Source organism: Parus major, chromosome 21 (assembly GCF_001522545.3).
Source record: "Parus major isolate Abel chromosome 21, Parus_major1.1, whole genome shotgun sequence".
Lineage (NCBI taxonomy): Eukaryota > Metazoa > Chordata > Aves > Passeriformes > Paridae > Parus > Parus major.
Window position 1 is genome coordinate 308,705 of NC_031789.1, and position 16,485 is coordinate 325,189.

The 16,485-nt window shown below is 47.3% G+C and overlaps 1 protein-coding gene across 14 annotated transcripts in view; it reads left to right on the forward strand.

Annotated features, from left to right (window-relative positions):
• The window catches only part of EIF4G3 (eukaryotic translation initiation factor 4 gamma 3), a 110,240-nt gene that overhangs the window by 29,922 nt on the left and 63,833 nt on the right, over positions 1–16,485 (forward strand). For 9 of the 14 annotated variants that reach the window (XM_033519322.1, XM_033519320.1, XM_033519321.1 and 6 more), the window contains exon 1: positions 9,231–9,338. The gene's annotated coding sequence lies outside the window, so the exon portion shown is untranslated. Of the gene's footprint in view, positions 1–1,737; positions 1,755–4,904; positions 4,981–9,194; positions 9,339–16,485 lie in introns of those variants that run through there. The other 5 variants (XM_015648056.2, XM_033519328.1, XM_015648043.2 and 2 more) reach the window with 3 other exon arrangements.

The following is a 16,485-nucleotide window of genomic DNA, read 5'->3' on the forward strand; positions in this document are numbered from 1 at the left end:
GAGGGATCTCACTGCCACAGCTCCGAGGGATCTCACTGCTGGCCAGAGCTCTGAAGGATCTCACTGCTGGAAGCTCTCTGGGTTCTTGCTGCTGGAAGCTCTCTGGATTTTGCTGCTGGAAGCTCTCTGGATTTTGCTGCTGGAGCTCTCTGGATTTTGCTGCTGGAGCTCTCTGGATTTTGCTGCTGGAGCTCTCTGCCAGGTAGGACTGAGCACACTGAACAAAGAGCTTGGCCCTGTGAGTGGAGGATCGTGGAGCTGGGAAGGATGGGGTGACACCAGGGAAGTTCCAGCTGCTGTGGCTGGCAGAGATTTTCTCTTTGAACCTTTTCAGAGCCGTGTGGTTTCCCAGCAGGCTCAATGAAGTGTTGCTGCTGTTGGGATGTTCACCTCCTGCATTTTAATTGCACAGTGAATAGAGAAGAGGCTGCAGAGGAGAGGCACGTTCCTGGAAAGCTCCCTGCCATCACATCCCTGCATGCTTGGAGGGGTTTGATAGATTCCTTGCTCCAAAAAGCTGAAAGAAGTGATCAAATTTGATGTGGTTCCTCACCCTTCTGTAATCTTGCTTGATGGTTTTTCCTTGGAATTTTTAATGCACAGTTTCAGTACAACCAGGGACCTGTGTGGAGATTATATAACCCTGGGGAAGTCAGTGGGAGACTGGCTCCGTTTCTGGCAGGGGTGAAAATCAGGAGTTGCGGGATGGTTTTGTGTAAGGCGTTTGCATAGGTGCCTGTGGGTACCGTGGGAGTTATTCCTGGGAAAAGGTGTTTCCTCAGAGCTGTGAGCTAGAAGGGGAGGAGAGGCCAGGGGTGCCTGGGGTAAAATGGTTGCCAGTTGCTGAAATGAGCTTAGGTGAGAAGCACCATTTGAGGAAAAATGAATCCATTTTGGGAGAAAATGGAATAATGTTCTTTCTGTCTTCCTGCAACCTTGGTGGAGCAGAGAAACCTGTACAAATTCCTGCTGGAAGGGCTGATTCTGGTGTGTGTTTCCAGGTCTGTAACAGCACACAGAAATCTCGCAGAATTGCAGTTCTGTAGGGTGATTGGAACAAGCAGAGAAACGTGATACAAGGAGGAGGTTTCTGCAAGGAATTCCTGCTGTCATTTCACTCAGCGTTTGGCAGTGTCACTGATTGGTCCAGCAGCTCCAGGCTGGATTTTTTTTCCTTAATCGCTTTACAGAGCAGTCACATATTCCCCTCTCCTCAGTGTGGCTGTTGCTGTCTAATTAACAGAGATATTCTTCTTTTTAGGGAGATTTTTGGTTTCCAGATAAATTCTGTTTGGTTTCCAGCTGGCGTTCCTTCTCCCCCTGGGTCTGTAATAGCTGCCGAAATTCCCCAGCTTGTAATCACTGCTGCAGCCAGATGGGGACTAGGTGGAACTCCCACTGCATCTGTGCCTGCATTTATGAGTCTGCCAGAAGTATCTCACTTAGGTGAGATTTGAAATATGTATTTCATTAGTTAATGAGCCCTGAACAGCGACGAGGAGAATCCAGCACCGGTACTGCCAGGGTTGCCATCCTTCTCCAGGATCCTGGTGTGGTGCTGCTGGAGCAGGAAGAGCCCTAAGGAATCGTTCAGCCTGATATGAGCAAAGCAGAGGCTGCAGTTCCACTTTACCTACTGACAGTGCTTTAAGAGGTTCTTCTTGGATTTAGCAGGGTCTCCTTGCTCCTGTCTTCTGCTTCATTGCTCTCCTCGTCTTTTCTCCCTGTGGAAGGAGCTCTGAAAACTCTGTGAGGTTTGGATTATCTTTGCTTTTCCTCCCCTCCCTCTCCCTTCCCACACTCCTGCACGGTTTCGGAGCATAGTTGCACAAATGAGTGATGTGGGTGGATATTGTGGATATTGGGGAGGAGGAGGAGGAGGGGGAGGAAGAGAGGGGGCACAGGATAATTCAGGACTGGATCTCAGCATGGCAGGGTAGTAACAGGAAAGAGCTGCCTGAATTACTCAGGGTATCCTGGTGCTCCTGGCTGTGGTGAACCCAGCACTGCAGCAAGGCTGAGCTGGCTGCACTTTAACTCCTGCACTTGCCTGGGTGTGCCAGGGCAGCCCCAGGGCAGCGATCCCAAGGCTTGTGCTGCATTTTGGGCTGTGCAGCCCCAGTGGCACCAGAATCTGTGTGTGAGAGCAGATGAGTGGGTGCCCTGGGGGTGCTGTGGGTGTGCATGTGGATGAGATGGTGCTGCTGGATGAGGTTCTGCTTCCCACTGCTGCCCTGACCATCTCACCTCCCTTGGTGGAGCACTCTTGCTGTCACTTAACCCATTCCTAGGAGAAGAGCCTCAGCAGCACAAGCCACGATGAGCTTTGCTGTCCCCCTGGCTCACTTTCCCACAGTAACAGCAGCTGTCACCCCAGGACAGGCTCCTTTGGGAGGTGGAGGGAGAGGGAAGGTGGTGATTTCCACAGGGGAGCAGGAACAAGCTCCAGGAGGCTTGGTGGGAACCAGGAGTGTTTCTACTTGCCCAGCTCTTCTCAGGAAAGCTGGAATCTCTCCTCTAGTGCAGCTCCTCTCAGGGAAGCAAGAACCTTTCCACTTGCCCAGCTTCTTGCAGAGAGTCAGTCTGATGCCACAAGTTAGATGCTGGAAATCACTTTCTCCAACCATTGTTTCATTAAGGCTTACTGAAATTTAAGGTATTTTGTTCCTATCAGTCTTGTGTCCAGGTCAAATCCTTTTGCAAAAAGGACTTAAAAGGTTTTTTCTGATGGAATGAGAATCATCCCTTCCTAGGAGAGATCTTAAACAGTGACCCCAAACTCTGCAAATGCATCTAAACTGCTCCTTCCTTCAGGCAGCTCTTCCTGGGCACAAAAAGAGTGGTGTCTCTGCTCAAAGGAGATTATTTCCTCCTGACTTATATAAGTTCTAAAATAAGAAAATAAATCCCAACCTTGTCAAGGATGAAACCGTTTTTCCAAATTCAGGAATGATCCCTTTTGAAGCAGCAATTGCTTCAATGAATTGTCAGGAGTGCCTGGAGAAGGGAAATCTCAGCTGTGACACAAGGGGGACAGCTCCATCCCTGTCACAGGCTTGTTCTTGGGGAGAGGGAATGGTGCTACAGCAGGAAATTTGAGTTTTCATCCCATCTTCCAGTGTGTTTTTAATCCTTCTCTCCCAGATTTTGGCTTTTTTTGTTGTTGTTTTCCAAAATTTGGGGGTGAATGCAAGATCCTTGGGATGAAGTCTGGGAGTGACTGTTGAAGCTGCTGATAAATCTTACTGTTGTTTGGCTGAGTCAGGGTTTTAAATCCCATTTGGTTGTTAAAAAACTCTCTGTTTGTCAAATGACACGACTCGGGCCTGAGCTGGCAGATGAGCAGAGTGCAGATGAGCCTTAGACCCTGCAAACAGATTCTTGCCATCATTAAAAAGAGGCAAAAAGAGATGGAGGGTGAATGAGCAGCAGCCTGGGAAACGGGGGCTGTGGATGCTGATCCTGGTGCTCCTGCCCTGGAGGTGGCCCTGGGCTGTCCCCTGGCACCTGCCTGCGTGTCTGGCCAGGTCAGGGCTGGGCTCTTCCCAGCATAATCCCATCAAGCAGCTTTTTATTGTGTCTGCTGCTCTAACACTGAGTAGATAACAAAACTGAGACGTTTTAGAGCAATTTCTGAGCCTGTTTGGTGAGGAGGAGCTTTTCAGTGCCAGAGTTCAGAGCAGATTGTAAATTTAACCGCGTGTTTCTGATGCTGTAAATTTGCCTGAGCACTGCTGGAGGAGGAGCTGATCCAGCTGGGATGTGCTGAACAGGCTGTGTCTGAACAGTCCTTACTTCAGCCTTAACATTTGGTCCATTTTAAGGGGAATGCTTGGGATGGTGAAGCTTGGGGTGCTTGAGTTGTGTCAGCCCTGTCACTGTGGTGTCGGTCCCTGCAAAGCTTTGGGAAGCAATGTTTTAATCTGGGGATCAGACTTGGGGTGCAAGAGTCCCTGGAAATTTTGACTCAAACTAATCTGGGCTCAGAATTTAATTTAGCAATGTGTTTTTCCTTGTTAGAATGAAACTAACTGGTTTAACGACTTTATTTTCTTTTTAAGTATCTCACCACATTAACACGTGAGGTCTTTGTCCTTCCCTGTGTGCAAGAACCTCAATCTGGCTGTTCTCATTTCCCATGAAATCTTGGTGTGTAAAATATAAACAGCAAAAAGCTGAAATCTGATTATGGCATTTAGGAAAGTTTTTCAGCAAGTTCCTTTTCCGTGACAATGGACATTATTGGGTATTGTGTAGATCTGTGTGAGGCCACAAGGTGTTACCCAAGTCAGGCTTTTTTACTCTTTAGGATCCCTGCATCCCTGTGTTTTTACTCCACAAATAAACCAGATTCTGTTGTGAGGGTTTTTTGTGCATAGTTTTTTTTCCTTTTTTTTCCCCTTAGATTTCCACAATGCCTTTACAATTAAGAACACTCTTGCAATTTGCCTTTAAGTCAGCCTACAGCAGCTCTCCAAACCTGCCAGCCCTCTGCCAGCCCTTGCTGTTGGTGGGTGGATGAGGAAAGGAGTGACTGGGTGAAGAGAGGCAAAGAAGGGAACAATTCCAGCGGGATTCCTGCGTGGTTGGCAGAACAGGAGCTGCCATTGTCCTGCAGTGCCCTGCTGATCCACAGGCTTTGTTCAATGCCGAGGGCTTTTTTCCTCTTCAAATAAAAGCAGAGGTGGGGGATGCTCTGGACAGCCCCAAGGTTTTGTGGATTATTTGGGGATGAATTTGCGTTGGTTCCCTCGTTCCTGGTGTGCGATCAGCCCCTCTGGAGCCGCGGCACATCCCGAGGGCTCCGAGCTGCCAAGCCGGGGGTCCCGGGCTGGGGTGTCCCTGGGGGTGTCCCCCAGCACAGCCCTGCCTTCCACTGCTTTCCTTGACTTGCTGTGTTGCAGAATCCCCCGAGGTCCTGTCCAGCAGCCCCTGGAGGATCGGATCTTCACTCCGACCGTCTCGGCTGTGTACAGCACCGTGAGTATCCGCCCGGGACCCCAGGGGTGTGCAGAGCCCCTCTGCTCTCACAGACTGCACTTACAAAGGATACCTGGGGAAAAGTACAACTTCTTTCTGCCCCCTGAAATAAAAGGTGCCCAAAAAGATTCTTTTGGTTGCATGTGAATAGGAAGAGAAGCGGGGACCTTCTGGCTCTGCACAATTCCCTTGACAGGAGAGGGCAGCCAGGGGGAAGTCGGGCTCTGCTCCCAGGAAACGAGGGCAGGACAAGTTGTGCCAAGGGAGGTTCACGTGGGATATTGGGGAAATCTCCTCCCTGAAAGCGTGGTCAGACACTGGCACAGGCTGCCCAGGGCAGTGCTGGGGCCACATCCCTGGAAGTGTTCCAAAGATGTGTGGATATGGCACCTGGGGACAGGGTTGGGTGGGCATTGGGATATTGCTGGAACATTGGGCTTGATTTTGGAGGTCTTTTCCAACCTTAATAAATCTATGATTTTATGAAGAACCTTTTTTTGTTGCATGGGAGCAGGAAAGGGAGAAATCTATGGAGGATTTGTGAGTCCATTGCTATTTTTAAGTGTCTCTAGTTTTATTTAGCATATTGGAGAGTGGGTTTTCCCACCAGTGTCACTGGAATCACAGTGTTTCAGCTGTATTTTCACTTGTGTGGCTCCATCTCTTTCCTTTCCCTTGCATCTCACAGGCTGATTCTTCTGTGTACTAGTGGCTTCACATTCCTAATACCTTCTTATGAGAAAAATAATCAAGAAAGATTTGTTTTCACATGAAACATTCCATTTCACAGAGGAAGAAATATTTTGATAGTAAATAGAATATTTGGGATAGGTGCCTTTGGCTCACTGTCCTAGATGGTTGCTAATGTATAATACTGATTACTGTAGAAATTTAGCTTCAAACCAGTGATGTTTATTTGTGAGCATCATAGTCTTTTCCTTTTATTAATTGCCTTTTTTTTCCAATGGCAGTAGCTGGAAGCCTAGGGTTATTTATAAGCTTTGCTAAATCAGCACAGCCCTGGGAAAGTCATATTTTGCTTTTCTGGTTGGGATAGTGCAAATATTTTTAATGCCAAAAAACCCTTTTAAACTGCTCTTTTAATTATTTGGAAAACAGGAAGAAAAGCTGTAGATGGGATAAATTCGCTACATTTCGGAACATAAGCTGCTTATAGAAAAACATAAGCTGCTGTGCAAGGTTCTCTCCTTCTCTGTTTGCAGCAGTGGCTGGGGATGGGGCTCTTGGTTCCAGCTCCCCAGGGACACCTGGGGCTGCAGCATCCCTTACCCACAGCAGCTGTGCCTGCCCCACCCCTGTCCAGGGCCAGCTTGGACAGGGCTTGGAGCAGCCTGGGATAGGGGAAGGTGTCCCTGCCCATGGAACAAGATGACTTTTTAAGGTCCTTTCCAGGCCAAACTGTGAACATAAATGTACAAACAGTTATAATAAATAATTCAGTTTATATTACCTTTTATGTACCCCATACGACACTTAAAAAACACTTTAAAAATATCTGAAGTCCTTTAAAAAAGGTTATTTTTTTCAATTCTTTCCTCCCAAGATATAATGCAGATGCCTGTGGGGAAAATATGACTGTAAAAATTTAAATTAATGTAAAATAGAAAAGTAACTGTGAAGAATGACCTAAAATAGCTTTTCAGTGTGGAAAAATATCACTCCTTGCTATGTTACAGGAATAGGCAACAGGGCTGGGAATATCTCAGTCCCAGGATTTGAGAATGCACAAGTTTGAGAGAAAATTTCATGTTTTGGGGAAAGGAGAGAAATTTCTCATCTGGGTTCCTTTCAGGCTTCCATTTGAAGCCCCAGGCAGTTTTTAGATTCGGAGTCCAGGGAAAAATGAATTGGGATGGAAAAAGCACGTGAAGGGAGGGCCTTAACAAATTCATTGATGAGAGGTCTGGCTGGTTTGTTACACAAGGTTTGTTACACAGCCCCCTGTGCTTCAGGCCTGCGTTTGCATTGCAGTCATTTTGAAGAGCACAATCAGATGACAGAATTGTGAAGGTCACAAAAGGCCTCCAAGGTCTTCAAGTCCAACCTTCGAGTGCATCCTCAGTTCCCAAGAGACCAAGTAGGATGAAGTTTGTCTGAGAACTTGGAGTTGCTCAAAATTCACAACAAAGCTTTGGTAGAACTCTTTATCAAGGAAATCACACTTGCTATTAAAACCAAGCCCACCTAAATTCATCATAAGTCATCTTTATTTATTTATTGTGACATCTTACACTGGTTTCACACCCAGCAGAGGTTCTGTGATTTGCCTTTTTGTCCTTTGAAGAGATCCTCCTGCAGTGAAGAGAATCCTGTAGAAAAGGGATTAGGGAGGATTAGCTGCTCCAGCCACCCTGTGCTCAGAGGAAGGATCTGGGTCAGGAGGCCAGTGTGGTCCCTGCCTGGCTGCCATGCCGTGGGCAGGAGGGAAGCTCTGCTCCTCATCCTGTTCCAGCCTAGAATCATGGAATGCTTTGGGTTGGAAGGGTCCTTAAAGGCCTTTCTTAGCTGGCACTGGCAGTGCTTGAAGTCCCACAGCTGTCACAAAATAACCTCCATTTTCCCCCAAGAAGTGCCATTCAGGGAGAATCCTGGTGAGGAGCACGGGCACAGCCTGGCACTGGGGCTGTTGATAGAAATGATTTCCTTGTATTTTGGGTTGCCTTGGTTTGCCCTCCCTGACTGCATTATTTGATACCCATCACAATCCATAGTCACCTCTAAACACTGAGTGCTGCATGCCTGATGTGACAGCTCTCTCAGGGCTGACACAGGAGGCATGGGAGAGACTTTCATTTTCTTGGGGATGGGCTGTGGAAGTTTTATGGAGTTCTGTTGTAAGGCTGGCTGTGATTCAGTGGAGGCTGTGTGCACACACCTGCCAAGAGCTATCAGCCCAAAAAAGAGATGATTCATCCCTGGCAGAGGGAAGGACCCAGTTGGGGACGGAGGGTGAGTTTCTGTGACTGACCCAGCCTTTCCTCTGATGAGCTCTTGGGGGCTGTAAATCTTCCACAGTGAAGGCTCCTGGCCCATTCCCAAGGCTGGAGCTGTTGCACGTTGGGATTTCTTGGGATTTGGGTGCTGGCACAGCTGCTGTGGTGCTTTAGGAGCTGTAGTGATAGGCCTGGGACACTCTGGGTGCAACAAAGGGACTTGGAAAAAGCTTTGAAGGGGTGAATTCTGTGCCTTCTGCTCTCTTGGAGCTTGGACCTCACACTCCATTAAAGGAGTCAGTAATTTCCTTCTGCCTTCTTTACCCTGCCAAGGACATTTATGCACACATTGGCCTGTGCAGTGACCTGTGTGGGCTCCGTGTGCCTTTAGCTCAGACTAAGGATGTTAGATGGGATTTTGGGAAGAAATCCTTCCCTTTGAGGCTGGGAGATCAACCTGGGGTATAGTGGAAGGTGTCCTTGCCCATGGCAGGTGTGGGACTGGATGGGCTTCAAGGACCCTTCCAACCCAAACCATTCCTTGATTAAGTGGTGCTTTTCAGCAAACAAATAAATGAGAAAAGGTCAGTGAGAAGCAAATGCTGAATTTCAGTAGTGTGAGTTTTAATCCAATCTGCCAAAATGTAATTGTGTTGGACAGCTGGAGGTGTCACTAATTGTGTGACTCTTTTTTACTATGGCCATTCTCACTTACATATTTAAAACAGTTCCATCATGGAGATAGTAAAGTGGAGCAAATATTTGTGTGCCATGAAAACATTTTTCTAATATTTTGCCTAATGTATTTTATTGACTATTTCTAATGGAAGTTGAGAAAGGAGATAAACATAGGCAAGAATTGCTTTACTATTTCATTCTTTGCTTGTGGAAGTTGTGCAGATACCATGGCTTCCCTGTAGTCCTTTATTTTCCCTTCTTGGAAGGGAATATGCAGATTTTCCCCTGACTTTGTTGCTGGTAATGTGTATCCCCTTGCAAAATCCCAATATTTTTTGATATGGCTTCTCATGGGGGGATCAGAAGGTCCCAGGCCTGAAGGTAAAGGGTTTCCACACGTTTCCACCTGTGATTCCAGCTGGTGCTCTGATTTTTTGTTCCTTCCACATTTTACTGAATCACATAAATAGTTAAATAACTTGTGCAGTGTTTCACTTAGATAAATATGCATTATTTTCCCTCTCTAGGTATGTACAATGGAGTCTCTGCAGGCTGATTACTAATGTAATGTTTTACTAACAGTTTATCTCCACACAGGTAACACAAGTAGCAAGACAACCGGGTCCTCCTGCCCCATCCCCTTACACTGCACATGAAATAAATAAGGGACACCCAAATCTTGCTGCAACACCACCGGGACATGCATCGTCCCCTGGGCTCTCACAGGTAAGACCTGGCGTTGGAGCAGAGCATTTCCAGCCTCCCCCTTTTCCTCCTGTCCCATTCTCAACTTCTCTGCTCAACAAGTAACTGAGTTAGCTGTAACCAGTCCAGAAATAATGTCAATAAAGGGGGTGGCTTGAACCTTGAAGGGTCCTATTGGCACCACTTAGATTAGCACACCAATAGCATAAATTGGTATCTGTAAATTAAGTACAAGTTTATTAGACATTGGTTCCTCATGCAGTCTGTAACAGAAACTAAAAGCCACTTGAAAAATTAGAGAAAATAATAATGGATGAAGAAGAATGTGTTTTGCTGTTGGATCAGGCAGTTTGGGTTAAATACCCTAAAAGTGCCCTGTGTCCTCTCTCAGGGATTTTCCAAGGGGAGTTTTGTACAAGATGCTGCAGTTCTGTAATTCTAAGAAATGTGTCAGGAAAATGAGTTGCACAAATGATTTCTCATAAAAGAGATGAGACAAAGGGCTGGTTACAGAAAAGTCTAGAATAGGAGATAAATGGGAGTTATAATAAGAGTGGAGAAATAGAATTTAGTGAGATATGTAGAATGAATTGATCTCTTTGTAGCCTCTATTAGATAAATATTCTGCAGGGCTGACTTGAGAGTGGAGAAGCTTATCTGAAAATGGAGGGGGCAAAAGAGGCAGGTAATGGGGTGAGAAAAAAAAGGGAGATAAGAGATGGTGGGATGGGGAAAGTGGGATATGTAAGGAATGAGGTGTGAGATAGAGGAAAGCCTGATGTTCCCTTTGCTCTTGATTAATTTATACTTAGGTGGATCAAGCAGGAAGGCCTGAGCAGGTCAGCTGTTAAGGAGAGTGGGTTTGTTCTGAGAAGGGGAGCAGGATGAGCAGTGTGGGTTGGGATGGGGAGGTGATGGGGAGAGCCTCAAGTGGATCCAAGCCCCCCTGCCAGTGATGAGATGTCCTTGTGCCAAGTGGTCTGAAAGGGAGAGTTTGGGGATCAGGGAATGTATGAAATATTTAACCTGAAGTCAGGTGCAGTGAGGTACAGAATGTTGTACCTTTGTTTGGTTTCCTTTAGCTTTATCTAAACAGAAACAGCTGGTTCTGTGGTGCTGTGGTTGGGTGACCCTTTCTCTTGCTCCCCCACAGTTTCCATCTGGTGTAGCTAAAACAAGAGCACTGCTCCCTGTTCCACCTCCTCTGAGGGTTCTCCTGATGGACACCCCCCAGCACTTTGGTGCCCTTCAGGGTCAGTTTGTGCAGCACAGTGAGGAGACCGTGGCAGTGATGTGGAACAGTCCCACACCCACGTCTTTGCAGTGTCTCTGCTTCCCAGATTCCAGGGCCTTGAAATCATCGTGCTGCTCCCAGGAATGTGCTGAGCTCTGGCACAGGGGAATGCACAGCACATGCTGCTGCAGTGATGTTGTGGCCAGATGTGGCCCCAAGTACATAAAATTTCATATTCCTGTTGGGTTTTGCATGTTTTTCCCTCGTTCTGACTGGGAGAGGAGGGGCACAGCTCCTCTGCCTCCTCTCCTGGCTTGAGGCTGCAGAAGGGGCTGATTTGGCACAATTGCCTTTCTCAGTGTGTGGAGGGAAGGAGAAGCCATTGGAAGGGAGCAGAGCAGTTCCTCCCTGGATATGGCTCTCGGAGCTCGGGTCAGGCACCATCCCATGATGGATGGGAGAATCCAGAGCAGGCTGAGAGCCTTCCCAGAGCCCTTAGCAGAGAAATTTTGTGAATCTGCCCCATTCCAGCTGTGCCTTACACTGATGAATGGGGCAGCCATGGTGGGATGGGATAATGGGAAAGCAGAGCACTTCCAGAGCAACTGGGCTGGGAGCAGCAGGAAAGAGCTTCCCTCTGTCCACAGAGTGAGGAGAGGAGGAGAGGGCTCCTCCAGGGACAGTGTGCAGAGCTTAGGGAACCAGGAGAAAACTCTTTCGTTCCCCTCATGACCTGGGAGTGTTTTGGAGGATCCCAAGGAACAAGTGCAGTGGGTTCTGGCATGTGAGGGTGAATGGTTTGGAAAAGACTCTTGGCTTTCTCTGCCTCAGCTTTAGAACTGCAGGCTCCAGTGGGATGCTGAGGGATTCTCTGAGTCCAGGGCCACAGTCTGGAAGCATCAAGGACCGTGCTTGGAGCAGATTGCCAGGAATTTCCTCTGTAATCGGGGTTGTTCAGCTCTCATTACGAACACTGTGCACTGCTGGGCACTCAGCACATTGCTGCTGCCTGCCCATTGAATGGGCTGGAGTGCTGGGGAGCAGAGGATCCCACAGCATTGATAGGGTCCCTCCTCTGGAGCTGCTGGAGTTGTGAACATCCCTCACCTGCTCCTGAAAAGGTCAAGATACACCTGAGAAAACAAAAGTGCAAGAGGGCTGAATTCTGTGGATCTTGGTGCAGAGACCTTGCCTTTTAGGTGGTTGATTTAAATCCAGAACAGATTGTACCAGCTGAAACTTGTTACCATCTGGTTCTGTGCCTGAAGTGAAGAGAGTTTTGTGGTCTCATTCTGGTCCTCAAAAATGTCACCATCATTAAATTAGCGTTTGTAATAGCAGGGAGACATTCCTTAGTACCTTCAGGTCTGGGAATGTGTGCCAGGAAGCAAGTCTGCCTGCCATCTGTGGCATGTTTATTAGGCAATTCCCAAGCCCCTCTTTTATGATCTTGGATCCTTTCTACAGGAGCTGGAATAATCCTGTTAGAACCATGATGTTTATTCAATGCTTCCATCTTCTGCAGCCCAATTTGAGATGCTTTTAATAAAGGGATGTTTATTAAGGGATTGGAACAGAAGGAGGGCTGTGATTTAATTGTAACCTCACCCATTGGTACCCTGGGGTCACTCAGGTACCCTGGGACATGGGGAGTGTTACTCCTTGAGGCAGCTGCCTTTGGAGTCTGGTTGCTCCATATGAAACTCATCTTTCCCTAGATTCTGGTGAGCAGGGACAGGACTGAGGGAAGGGCTGGAGCTGTGCCAGGGGGTTTAGGATGGAGATCAGGAAAGGCTCTTCCCCCAGAGGTGCTGGCACTGCCCAGGCTCCCCAGGGAATGGGCACAGCCCCGAGGCTGCCAGAGCTGCAGCAGGGTTTGGACAGGGTGCCATTGCTGGGGTGTCTGTGCAGGGCCAGGGGCTGGACTCTGATCCCTGGGGGTCCCTGCAGCTCCATGATCCCTCATTAGGTGCACATGTGCTTTGCTAGAAGGAAATAGTCAGCAGAAAATCAGGTCATAAACTTCCACTGCCCCCGGGGCACAAAGGGCTCCCAATTTCATTGTCTCACTCAGACAAACCCCCATCCCTCATTTTCTATGTTCAGGAGTTGTTGTGGGTCCCCTGATCTGAGTTGGTCTCTGAGCTCTGCAGGGAGCTGTTCCCAAGAGAACTTCCCTGTGTAGGAGCCTCCTTGTTTTGTGTAAGGTGTCACTACAGCCTGCTGCTTAGACCCCCCCAGCACCCTGTACCTGGTGTGCTGGTCACTCAGGGCATTTATTCATAATGCAGACACACACTGAGAGATTAAACTCTCCCTGTATAAATGAAGAAGTTGGTGCTGGACCAGTGTTGTCTGTTTGTGCTGTTCCTCCAAGCAGCACATTCCAGTTTCTTGGATCTTCTGTCCATTCCAGATAATGAGAGTAAAGCAAATTTAAACAGCTTAACTCCTGATAGAGTTTTGTGAACAATAAACCTACCTAAATAACCAGATTTATATACAGTAGTGCATTTTTTCCTGACCAGTCAAGAGTTTAGCCTCTTCTCACTTCTTTCCTTCTGCTTCCTTCTGTACATCCGGGCCAGGCTTCACCCAGCACATTTCCAATGTGTTCTGCAGATTCCAGGCTTGCAGGAATATGTGAGTGCAGGTGGAGATTTGAAACTGTGAGTTATTTAATAGCTGATAAATCCAGAATTGTAATCTTCTTTTGGCCTTTGTGTTCAAGATCTGCTGGAAGTGCAGCTGAACCCTCTGGTTCGTAATAGGATTAGGAGGTTTTTGATTGGGTTAATAATGCTGGGAATATTTCCTCCTAGAATGTATTTCATTATTTTTGGTTCATTACTGTGCTTTTTACCTCATTAAGTTAAATCCAGGCAAATCTGGCTGAAATCATCAAATATGTCTTGTGTCTCAGTGCTTTTGGGCTTCAGGGGGCTTTTGTGTGGGGATGCTTGGCTTCATGGGTGTCTTCTAATTTGGGAGAGAATCTGGGTGTAAGAACTGCAGGAAGGGAGAGTTGGGAAGGCATAATGCAGCTACAAATGCCGATTAACACTATTTATTTTAATTATTTAACCTTGGAAGCAGTTTGCTTTCATAAGGCACAGTGTAGGAGGGATGTATGAATTAGTTTTAGTATTTGTGCACTCAAGAAGGACAGAAAGAGCCTTTAATTCTTTTTTTTTTTCCTAGCAAGGAGAGGAAAGAAAGGAAGACCCATTACAATTTTATCATATACCTGTGCAAAGAAATGATTACAGCACAAATACTGAGTCTAGTTGGGACTAGGTCTGCCTTTAGACCCACCCCTCATGTGCCTCACAGAATCCCAGGATGGTTTGAGTTAAAAAGGATTTTAATCTCATCCCATTCCAGGGGCAGGGACACCTTCTCCTATCCCAGGCTTTTCCATCCCCATCCAGCCTGGCCTTGGGCACTGCCAGGGAGGAATTCCTGCCCAACATCCCATCCAGCCCTGCCCCTGGCAGTGGGAGCCATTCCCTTGTCCTGGCACTGCAGGCCCTTGGAAAAATTCCTGCTCTGTGTTTAATCCTTCTCCAAGGGGTCTGGTCTGCCCAGTGGGGAGAGAAGTGTTTTTCTGCTGCTGCTTCAGCTTTTCCTGTCTGCAGTAGCTGTGACCTGGCTCAGAGCATTCCCTGGCCCTTCCACCCTGTGCAGACACAGGGATTGGGAATGGGAAATCTCTCCGTGGTGTCCTGGCCACATGGCACATCCTGGCTGCTGTGAGCAGACCAGCTTTGTTTGCATGGGAGATTATTTGGAATCAGAAGCACTTTTAAACTTGGTGACTTGGTTTGGGGTGAAATAAAACAGCATTTTTAACAGAAAATCCAACTTTTCTGTAGCTGTTTAAACATTCTCCAGATCCCTTTCTTCAGGACTCTTCCATGTGTGTTTTCTGTTCTCACTCTCATGTGCCCTGGGCTTTATTTTGGTGCTTTTCAGACTTTGCCACTTGTTGAACTACATTTTTATTCATAATATAACAAGACAAAACAATACAAGGCAATTTGCCATTTTCTTACATTTAATAATTTCAATTCTGAAATTCCTTCTGTAATAGTACCTTCTGTTCCATTCAATTTAATGGATGTTTTCTTGCATGCTCCAGAAAACAGGCAGTTTTTAAACAAACACCATGTGTTCCATAAGGCACCACCAGAGTCAGCACAAAAGTCAGGGCTTTACACAGCATTTTGTAAGCACAGAGGGCATAAAATATCTGCTTCCAGCAGTGGAGATGTTGGAATTTCTGCCCTCAGCACACACATACACTTCATATTTTTGAGTACCTTTATTACAGAAAATGCCAATTTACTTAATTACATAATGGTCATTAGCAGAGCAGCCCAGGCTGGGAGCCAGGTGAAGCCACAGCAGTGTTTCCAGATGTTACAGGATCATTTCCTGTGACATTATCTGTGGCCTCACACCTTCCTTAGGAGCAGATTCCATGCTGATGGATTTCAGAATGGCTTTGGGGGACAGCAGGACGCCTGTCCAGCCCCATGGCTCCAAATCCCACTGTCTCAAATCCAGGGCATGCAGAAAGCAAAGGAGATGAAGGTGCTGGGTGTGAGTGAGGAGGGGCAGCCTGAGGAGCTGCTGTTCTGGCCTGCACTGCCTGCAGGGAGTTCATTAGGGAGAAATGAAGATACAGGCTTTAAATTATAATCCTCTTACTTTCCCAGAGCTGAATGCTCTGAGATTTCCCTCATTGGAGGGTTGCAGTTGTTTGGGTTGCAATGATTGAGTTGTCACAGTGATTGGATTTGGGGCTATGGGAGGGCAGAGCCTGCCCAGCTCCACAAAGAAATGATGATTCACAATTAAAAGCCACATCCTTGCTGTCACCATCACTCCACACTCGTCAGCAAAGTAATGGTTCTGCTGCTGTGGGGGATTTCTTCACCTGTGTCTGAGGTGAAATTCCTGCTGTCCAGGCCACTGACCCAGGGGAAAACTCTGCAAAAGCAGCCTCAAGGGCTGGTGCATCAACACAGCCTGTCCCACGCTCCCTTTGTGGTTTTCCTCAAAGAAAATTGTTCAGCAGCTGGAAGGAAAACCAAGTCTGGTTGTTAAAAACAGAGATAAAGAGGAGACTTTGGTGCAGTCACCTCCCTCTCCTGTACCTTGCTCTAGGGGCAGCTGCCTTTGGGCTTAGGGGCTGGTGTGAGGCAGAATTTATAAACCTAGGGACAGGGCCCTGATAATGTAGAGTATAAAGAACACTGATGTGCCTCTGAGTGCCCAGCTGGGGGGTTTGAATCAATATTTAGCATTTAACCAGGAACTGTTCCATTGGGAACAGAGCAGTGCAGGTTTTCTGCAGAAATCCCCGTCCTGCAGGAGAAAGGTGGGGCTGGGGGTGTTGTGTTGTTTGGGGAAAGAGATGGATTTCATAGCAGTTCTATCCTGTTTCCAGCCAGTGCATGTTTTAGATATTTTATGTCTTGACATTAAATAATACCAAGATATTTTTGAAAATGTGTGTGGTGGCACTTGGGTGAGTTTTGAGCTGGGTGCTCTCCATCAGTGATGAGTGAGATACAACAAGATGTGAAACCACCTGGGCAAGGGACCATGGTTGTTATTCCCCTGCAGCACCCCACTGGCCTGTGGCCACGCAGAAAAAGCCCTTTGGGGCTGCTGGGGGACAGCCAGCAGCTGCCCATGGCCCCAGCAAACCTCGTGTTGTTCTCAAGGGTTTTGCTTATTCTGTCACGTTCCTCCCACGGGATTTAAACTCTGCTGGTGTCCAGGGGGAGCCAGAGCCGTGGCTGTGCCACTGGGGCTGGGAAAGTGAATGAATGAATTCTTCTCTTGGAAAAACAAAGAATGAATTTCTTCTCTTGAAAGTGAACTGAATGAATTCTTGCTGGGAATACAAAGGTTTGGAACTGG